A 9,760-nucleotide genomic window follows, 5' to 3' on the forward strand; every position below is an offset into this window, starting at 1 on the left:
GAAGGGCACTCCAAAATCAAACCATTATTCTCCAGTCTTGGGTAATGCCATAGCCTCTGTACCATGGTCTTCCACTGTCTTGGGTTAGAGTTCTCTTGCTTGAGGGTACACTTGGGCACACTGCTCTTTCTAATTTCTCTTCCTCTTGCTTTTGTTAACGATTTTATAGTTTGTTTAGGAAATATATTTTTAATGTTACTGTTCTTTAAATATCATTTTTCCTTGTTTCCTTTCCTCACTGGGCTATTTTCCCTGTTGGAGCTCTGAGCTTATAGCATCCTGCTTTTCCAATTAGTGTTGTAGCTTAATAAATAATAATAAAAAAAATAAAGAGAAAGTCAGCTCAACTTCAACCATCAGGGATGTTGCTAATCATTACCGAAGTATAGTTGCTTTAGAGTTTAAATTCCATGTATACGTTTGTTTCTAAAAAGAGTATAGATCTACCAACTGAGTCATCAACAGCCATTGTCTGGCTCTCCCTTGTCCTAGCTTGGATGGAGGGCGGTCTTGGGTGCTGATCATATGTATATATGGTCAGTCTCCAGGGCATTATCCTGATAAGGCATTGTCACTATCCCTTGCCTCTGACATTCATGAGTGACCTTTGAACATTTACTGTTTCATATTCTGTAGGACGACTCGTGAAATCTTATCCTGGAAGAGTAAATCTGAGATCTAATTTTCTATTGTTTGAGAGTTTGTCTATGTGTAGGGGGTGCAATGCTATACTCAATCTTTTTTAATGAGGCGCATTTGCACCGACTCGCAGCGGTGCCCTTTTAGCTCGGAAAAGTTTCCTGCTATCTGATTGGTTAGTTATCTTGTCCAACCAATCAGCGATCGGGAAACTTTTCCGAGCTAAAAGGATACCCCTGCGAGTCGGTGCAAATCTGCCTCACTAAAAAGAATTGACTATAGTATGTGCCATTGCTTTGAACAATGTATGGATGGTGTGAGTCAGAGATAAAGTTCAGGAAATATAGGTCGAATATACGTTTAGTCTGTTCGTATGGAGAATTTGAATGGTTATAATTCAAGAAATATAAAACCTTAATTGTTAGTTAATCATCTGCTGGTAGGTTTTTAAAGTCTGAAGAAGACATCAAAACAAGAAGAGAGAGAGAGAGAGAGAGAGAGAGAGAGAGAGAGAGAGAGAGAGAGAGAGAGAGAGAGAGAGAGAGCAAAAAATAGAAGCAGTAGGTTTACAGATCGATGCAAATAAAAGATAATAATATAAGAAAGACATAAAAAATAAAACACTTATCGAAAGAGAGCGGTAAATTCGCACGTTTGATTTCCATAGAAGACGAAACAGATGGTGAAGGGACCGGGAATGGAAAGTCTGTCTTCAGTATGAGCGGAATGCAAAGAATTAATCGCACCGTAAAGATGAACACTAAATTTCGGTCTAGGGGAGAAGCATTTGGAAAAGAGAGTTCTGTGACCGATCGATATGTGTAATGGACGAAAGGCAAAAGAATGTAGCAATGAATGGGGGGATGTGAATGTTGTAAGACATCCGCTCCAAGGATGAATGAAAGGTATTGGGTAGGTCATACTGCGTTTCTCTGGCCAGGAACAAGAAAAGTTTACAAACGTGGTTAATGTGGTTTTGTGAGAGTGGGTTTAATTGTTATTAAAGCTGTGGTAGGTAGAGGCAGGGCATTTCTTTTATCCGTTTTTTATACTATCCGCTGAGGAATGCGTTGCTATCTAGAAAAGAACTTATCAATATAATAAAAGCACTTGTAAAATAATCCTTGCTGATTTTCTTATTTCCTAGTCACACAAAAAGAAATTAAAATGAAACTTTTGTGTATCTCGATAAGTTTAATTTGAATTTCTTTTATTGTTCTTCTTCTTTGTCTGCATCTTTTTCCCCCAATGTGGGAAAAGATGCAGATAAAGAAGAACAACAAAAGAAATTTTATCGAGATACACAAAAACACTTATCACCGGGGTATTCGGAGACTGAATCATTTCGTGACCTTTGTGTGAAAGGCCTCGTCGCACATAATGTATGTTCCAACTTAACATAAGTAGAACTACATACAAGACTAATCCTCTTTTCTCTACATTAGGTTTCACGGCCGTCAAGACAAGAGACACAGCTCGTCATTTTAGATATAGACAGTGACGTAATAAGGCTTTACCTCGCGTATCATATAGCCAGCCAGGTATATTGAGTGTCTGTCGTGTGATTATTGATGTTTTAAAATAGACAGTCACAAATTTCTCTTGAAAAAAAAAGTAACGAAAATGTCCAAATCATTAACAGAGACGAGATACCAGAACTACAAAATTAACGAGATGAAAATTGGCTTTTGTAATATTCTCGCACAAGGTCATTTACTGACATTCGGATGTGCTGTATTTATGTCAAAGTAGCATCATTAAAATACTAATCATAATAACATGATTATACTTTTGAGTAATTCCAGTTCAAATACCTTCATATAAACTAAAAGGTGATGCAAGAGGTTTCACTTGACTCAACAACACTTTTGAAATTCACTTTTTCCTAAATCTTCTGATCTTGCAGTACATCACGCTCCAACTTCAGTTTGCAATGCAAATATGATGCTTTTCAAAACACCAATTAACATTAAAGGAACTTTGACAAGTTCATTTCGTTAACGAATGATTTTCGTACACTTAAAACACCTCTTCACACACACATGACCTAGTCTCTACTGTAGTACGAACTCTCTCTTCTCTCTGTTACCTTCTTGCACGTGTGGTAGGTTGCCACCTTTCCAAATATGATTGTGATTTTTACATGTAAATCGCCCCTGTTCTCTTTGTTATTGCTGGAGTAACGATATCGCAGAAGTAACATCCATTCGGAAGTATTACCACAGCATTTTAGAAGTAACATAACGTTGACCAAATAACAAAATGGGATTATGAATACCTGTCACCCCTCGTCCTGTGAAAGTGACTTAAACGAAGGTGTGCACTGGGCCGAACCAGACTGCATGGGTTGACGTGTGACATAGCTGTAAATGTTTGTTTTATGTACCGTACAAAGAGACAGATAAACGTACATGGAATTTTAGTATCAAAATGAATTTCCTTGGATGCTTGGTAGCTGGTCATCTTCCTTCTCTAAGATGTTTTCAAGGCCGTTTGAAGGTTCGGAGGACGTGAGTTGTTATGACGCACCGATTTTAGGACTATAATGGACATGGTTATTATAGTTCTGGGGGATTCCAACTCTGCCTCGGGAGTGATGGAAAGGTAGCACGTTGTGTTGGCAAAAAAAAAAAAAAAAAAAAAAAAAAAAAAAAAAAAAAAAAAACAAGAAGAATAATTGTGTTCGATATGATACCGAGATAAAATGACAACATTTGAATTTCTAACTAAAGTTATTAGATACATCTCTCTACATTGTCAGCTTCCCACATATAATAGATATCATTATTGATCTGTAATAATGTAACGACATCGTATAGGCCTACGAGGCCCTGCTACCGTTTGTTTTGAAGACGGGGTTTCCTATATATTAGTGTCGCAAATTATCTCTGGCCTACTACAAATTAATTTTCATACATATTGAGCCAGGGATGAGGAGCATGTGCCAAAAAATAGATAAGGAAAAATAAATTAATATATGACAGTAAAGAGAGTTTCATACCATTGATATTATTATTATTGCTGGTGTTATTTTAAAGAAAATAATGTATTGGCGAAACTAGATTGTGAATTATTCACACACAGTCCAATCCCATAGATTTATAGATTTACACATGTATGTGAACTTAATGAGAAAACCATAGCAATAGACACCAACACTGCTAGCATGATACCATTTACTTGATTTCTCCTCTGCCATCAATTAGGGAATTATAACATTGAGAGTTGAGTGAAGTTCAATTGGAATAGAATTGATTCTAATCAACCAATTTCTATTCAAATATAGATAATTCAGGCTATCAAATTTCCATTCGTATAGAATTTTTACAATCAGAGTAAAATAGCATAGAAACCATACAAAATAAACAATATCAATTTCAATAGATTTTTATCATAGTTAGAAGAAAAGTTTGATGAAGGTCAAGAGATTATATACCTAAATGAAGGTAACCTTCTATCAACTCTAGTCTGACTAATGTAGGCTACAGAAGGCCATAACAAATGTACTGCGTATACGAGTATTTACAGTATAGGTTTACTCTCCGTTACCCAAGCCTACTTAATATTTAAAGGAAATTAGATTTTAGCATTTTTCATATTATTGGTAACATAAGCAAAATGGAATTTAGAAAAAATGGACAAATTCTACAAGAATGTCTATCTCTAGACTCTTAATTGCTGGATAATGCCTTAATCAGACTACACTAAAAGAACTAGTTGGGGAAGCAGCAAATTAACAGAGAGAGAGAGAGAGAGAGAGAGAGAGAGAGAGAGAGAGAGAGAGAGAGAGAGAGAGAGAGAGAGAGATGGGAATAGAGGAATTAAAGTTTTTAGAAGATGACGTATGATAATTTTTTTAATTGAAATCATATATTTCAAATTTATATACTACACACAGTACATTCAAGTTTATTCCTTTTTCCATCTGTTTTTTTTTTTTTTTTTTTTTTTTTAACATTCAAAGCCTTTATGTTTATTCCTTAAGGTGTATAATGATAATGATAATAATAATTTACTTGACTTTACATAATATCAGTTCTCCTCCAGTTCTTGGGTAACGTAGAAAGCGCATGCGCTTTTGTTATGCGTATCAAGTGACAGTTCTGTGGTCAAGGGGAAGAGCCAGTGTGAACTAAAAGCCTAAGCATAAAAGACATTTCTTCGCAGAGTTTTATTCAACTATCATCCTCTCTAATTTATTTATTTATTTATTTATTTTTTCGTTTTCAAACAGTATCTCATTTCAGATTTCAGATAAAACGTTTAAATAGGTCTACATTTTCGATCATTAAGCATGTAGTTTTTCATTCACACTTAAAAAGAAGACATTGTTTTTATTAGTATTGTTGTTAGTTGTGGTATTATTATTATTATTATTATTATTATTATTATTATTATTATTATTATTATTACTATTTTTGTTGTTGTTGTTGTTGTTGTTGGTGTTGGTGTTGTTGTTGTTGTTGTTGTCATTTAGAAGAGAAAAGCAATAGCTTTCGTTAGTAAATACTTTCATATAGATATTTTAGACGGATATCAAGAAACGTATTAACAATGCTTGTAAAATCCTTATATACACTCGGGAACAGTACGTAAATTTGAATACAAAAAAGTAATAACGAAATATATAGATGAGCAGGTCAGTCGGTAGAAATGAAAATGTGTCCCAAATAAAGATTAATCCATATGGAAAGGAAGAAGAAAGCGAACGAGGAAGGGGAAGAGGGCATAATGCCAATAAGCGATCCGCAAACTTTCTCTTTAAATCCGGTTCGATTCGGAGAAGCTTGGAAGTTGCTCTCACAAAGCTCCAAAAGGCTTCTTCTTTTTCTTCGTGCTCATAAATAAGCAATTATTATTATTATTATTATTATTATTATTATTATTATTATTATTATTATTATTAGCTAAGCTACAATCTTAGTTGGAAAAGTAGAGTGCTGTAAGCCCAAGGGCTCCTACAAGGAAAAATAGTCCAGTGAGGAAAGGAAATAAATAAACTACAAAAGAAGTAATGATCAATTAAAATAACATATTTTTAGAACAGTAACAACATTAAAATAGATTTTTCATAAATAGACTATAAAAAGAGACTTACGTCAACCTTTTCAACATGAAAACATTCGCTGCAAGTTTTAACTTTTGTAACAGTTAATGAAAACCGAAAAATTTAAGGAGATTTTTTTCTGTGCCTATAATCATAGAATACATAATTCATAAATAAAGCATTTGTACTATCATTGTTATTCGATGCATTTACTAATAATGATAACCTTATCGAGAGAACCTTCTAAGCCCCTTGCCTTAGTTTATAACTTAAGATAAGATTAGAAACGTTGAAGTTACTCTTTTATTTTCTGATTGTCTCGTATTATTCTCGGGAGTTCATGGGACAAAGGTAAGTATGTTTTAAAATTCATTTCCCGAACTAAGAGATGCAGCCGATATGGTATTAATATGACCAATAGTGTAATAAATTACTTGATTTCTAAATGCATACCTTATAAAATTCCTTGAAAATATGAATCTCTCTCTCTCTCTCTCTCTCTCTCTCTCTCTCTCTCTCTCTCTCTCTCTCTCTCTCTCTCTCTCTCGTGTTGATGACTGAGTTTGTTGATGAGTTCACAGGGTATCTAGCAGTTTGTTTATTTTGACTCTGAAATAGATATCTGTATATGTGTTTTTATATATTAGTCCGAATGGAGCCATATTCGTGTTTACGAATTTATAGAAGGGAGGTTCTGATGATGAGAGCGAATTAAAGGAAAAAGGTTTTATATATTGAGATGAATTGCTTGTGTAAAATATTCGTATATTTAGTGACGTGAACTAAAAAAAAAACTTATGAATCTACAAATACGTTGATATGTTAAGAATAAAAAAAAGGAGAATGTACGTGGTTAGAGATTATTTTTCCATGTGGATAATAGAAAAATATGCAGATTTATGAAGTGTATAATTCTTAGATATAGGCGTACAAAGGTTCCGAAGAGAAGGAAAATATAGAATTTGCATTACTACAGATATATTTCACCGTGTTCATTGGAACCATCGATCCTTTAAAAGGATTTATATCATTAGTAATTTCCAATTTAAATTTGATGTCTGCCACGTTTGCTTGTAAACAAGTTCTTCTTAGTCTAAACTGAGTCATGTTTTGAATAATCTTGTTTGAGCTAATCAAAATGCAGCGCATGATATAAAGCCTTACAAATGGTTTTCTGTTGCTTCAAAGGGAGAAATAGAAATGAATGAGTCGTGATGTTCATGTATACATCAAGTTGAATACAACTGTGCCCTAAGTATAAGGGAGGTTTATTTCAGGCAGGTGTTTTAACTTACGTCATTTGGCCCCACGGTGCTAAGGTGCAAGTATGCGTAACCCGATGTCAAACAATGAAGTAAAAGTTAAAATAGGTTGAACAAGAACACTGAGGGAAGTGAAATGGAATGGCAGTGAAGCAGAAGACAAAAAATTGGTTGCAGTTGTGGACCAAAGGATGATGCGAAGACCTATTAGTAATTACTATAGCGAACATCGTGAGGTGCACTGGTGACACTATCCCCTTCTCATAAGTTAGTAACTTGGTGATCCTGCGTTAGTCGCATTAGTCTTAGAACATCTATTTTTTCCTTCACAATGCTTCCTAAGCGTACCATGCTGACATAGGCTAGTTTGGCGTGGGAATTAATGTAAAAGAAGAATGTATGAAGACGCTACTCAATAAAAGACTAAAATATAAATTGTTAAAATACCCGTCACTTAAGAACACATTCTCACTGTCAAATAATGACCTCAGTAGACCTTTCCGTTTTTAAAAAGGAGGTGACCTATTACCCTCCAGAGTAAAAAGTTCAACTGTCAAGTAAACATTCAATTATTTCCCTTATAGTATTTTATAGTCTTGCCTGTGATATTCTCCCTTTTACGTGGATTTTAAGTACAGTATATACACCTCGTTCAGGTCTCTCTATCTGTAGACTATGTTAATTACGTCAAATGAAAGGGCGCTACATTAATCAAGACTTTTAGAAAATTCATAAATGGTTTCGTCTATGATATGTAAAGCAACATTTTCCTTACCACCTCCTAATTTGTTAGAAGAATACGAGGTTTTTATTATTATGGTAAACTATTGTAAAAATATTCCTCCAATAATAATAATAATAATAATAATAATAATAATAATAATAATAATAATAATAATAATAATAATAATTATTATTATTATTATTATTATTATTATTATTATTATTATTATTATTATTATTATTATTATTATTATTTGTTAAGGTACAACCTTAGTTATAAAAGCAGGATGCTATAAGTCTAGGGGCTCCAACAGGGAAAATAGCCCAGTGAGGAAAGGAAACAAGGAAAAATAAAATATTTCAAGATAAATACCAACATTAAAATTAACATTTCTCATATAAACTATAAAAAATTAACAAAACTAGAGGAAGATAAATAAGATAGAATAGTGTACCTGAGTGTACCCTCAAGCTAGAGAACTCTAACCCAAGATAGTGAAAGACTATGGTACAGAGGCTATGGCACTACCCAAGACTAGTGAACAATGGTTTAATTTTGGAGTGTCTTTCTCCTAGAAGGGCTGCTTACTATATAGTCTAGTTGGTAGAGGGGGTCTGCGTGCACCCCCCGGAAATCAATTTCTAATTGATGTCTTCCTATGGGGAAAAATGTGTAGAAAACAGTTTGCTATGTTAAAAATTTGAAATATTGTCCCACGTGCCTATTTTATGCAAATTAAGCCGCCATTACATGAAAATACTAAAATCGCTATAACTCCGCCAATGCAACAGATAACTGCAAAAATAAGGTGTCTAGACCCAGGTTTTGAGGGTCTAGCATCAATATAAGACCAGTCTCATAGTGACCACATGTGTTCCTGACATGTAAGATATGCAAATTAGTGCCGCCATTACTGAAAAACCTATTTTTACCATATCTTTGCAAATGTTATAGCAATCGTGAAGAACGTGTTGTCTGTACCCTTGTTTTATGGGTTGATGTTTATTATTAGACTATATTTGAATGTGCCTTTTGCTTATTTGTTTTATTATAATGAGATATAGTCAGGTAATGAGAGATTCTGAGGGTACTTACCAATTAGTGTTTATTAAGCAGTGAAATATTTTTTATCATTTCATCATAGGTGGCAACACTTTACTGAATAGGAGAGGATGTGATTCATTGAATCCGTGTCATTTATATTGGATGAAGCAGTGTGTTTTTCAGCAATTTATGAATCATTCTAGGTTTATCTTTTCTAGGTTTATCATAATTTAGTCTGCTTATAGTCAGATAGGTAAAAGGTGTTTATATAATCTCTCAAGCTCTATTTGATAAGACAATTAATGCAATTACTTGCATGACTTAGTGTCATTGGTAGTAATATTTCAAAACACTTCATCATGTTGGTTATAGGCCTATACTTCTCATTTCAGAGTAATAGTTTTGGTATAAGTTCGCCATCATGCCAAAGCGAAGGAATGCTGAATCTGCCAGCACTGAACGCACCAGCCTGAGCAAAAAGCCTGCTTCACCTGCACCTGTATGCATGCTTCATGTGTTATCCATCTCTGATCATGGGCCTTTTACCCCACTCAGTAGAATCAAAGGAACTGCATTTGATAAACTAAAGCACCTTCATGAAATCCGGGACCTGCGGCTCTGTCAGCCACATGCATCTCCCTATCGTATGCAGTCTGTATGCGACCAGATTCCTGAGACTGTCCCCGAGGACCTTGAAAATAATGGGTATCACCGTCAGTGTTATCAGCGGTTCTCTGGCAATCTGCATCTTATAGAAAATAAGACAACTGAGGAACCACAGGCATCCACCTCGCTATTGCATTCACCTCGTAGACATTCAACTGGACCTGTCTTTTCAGAGGAGTGCATTTTTTGTGAGAAAGTAGAGATCAAAGGTGCTGATCGAAAAACTGTACGACCTGTCCATTTCTCATCTTGGAGAAACAAGGAAAATGCATGGGAACAAATTGAATCGAGAGCTGAAAAAATGGGCATGTTTCGGCTTCATAGACGTGTGAAAAATGTAGACCTCTTTGCTGTAGAAGCAAAACATCACCCATCATG

At 34.5% G+C, this 9,760-nt stretch overlaps 1 pseudogene; it reads right to left on the reverse strand.

The window, feature by feature from the left end:
* The window catches only part of LOC137620671 (uncharacterized), a 47,088-nt pseudogene extending 44,390 nt beyond the window's left edge, over positions 1 to 2,698 (reverse strand).
* Positions 2,699 to 9,760: the final 7,062 nt, after the last annotated feature.

Source organism: Palaemon carinicauda, chromosome 27 (assembly GCF_036898095.1).
Source record: "Palaemon carinicauda isolate YSFRI2023 chromosome 27, ASM3689809v2, whole genome shotgun sequence".
Classification (NCBI taxonomy): domain Eukaryota; kingdom Metazoa; phylum Arthropoda; class Malacostraca; order Decapoda; family Palaemonidae; genus Palaemon; species Palaemon carinicauda.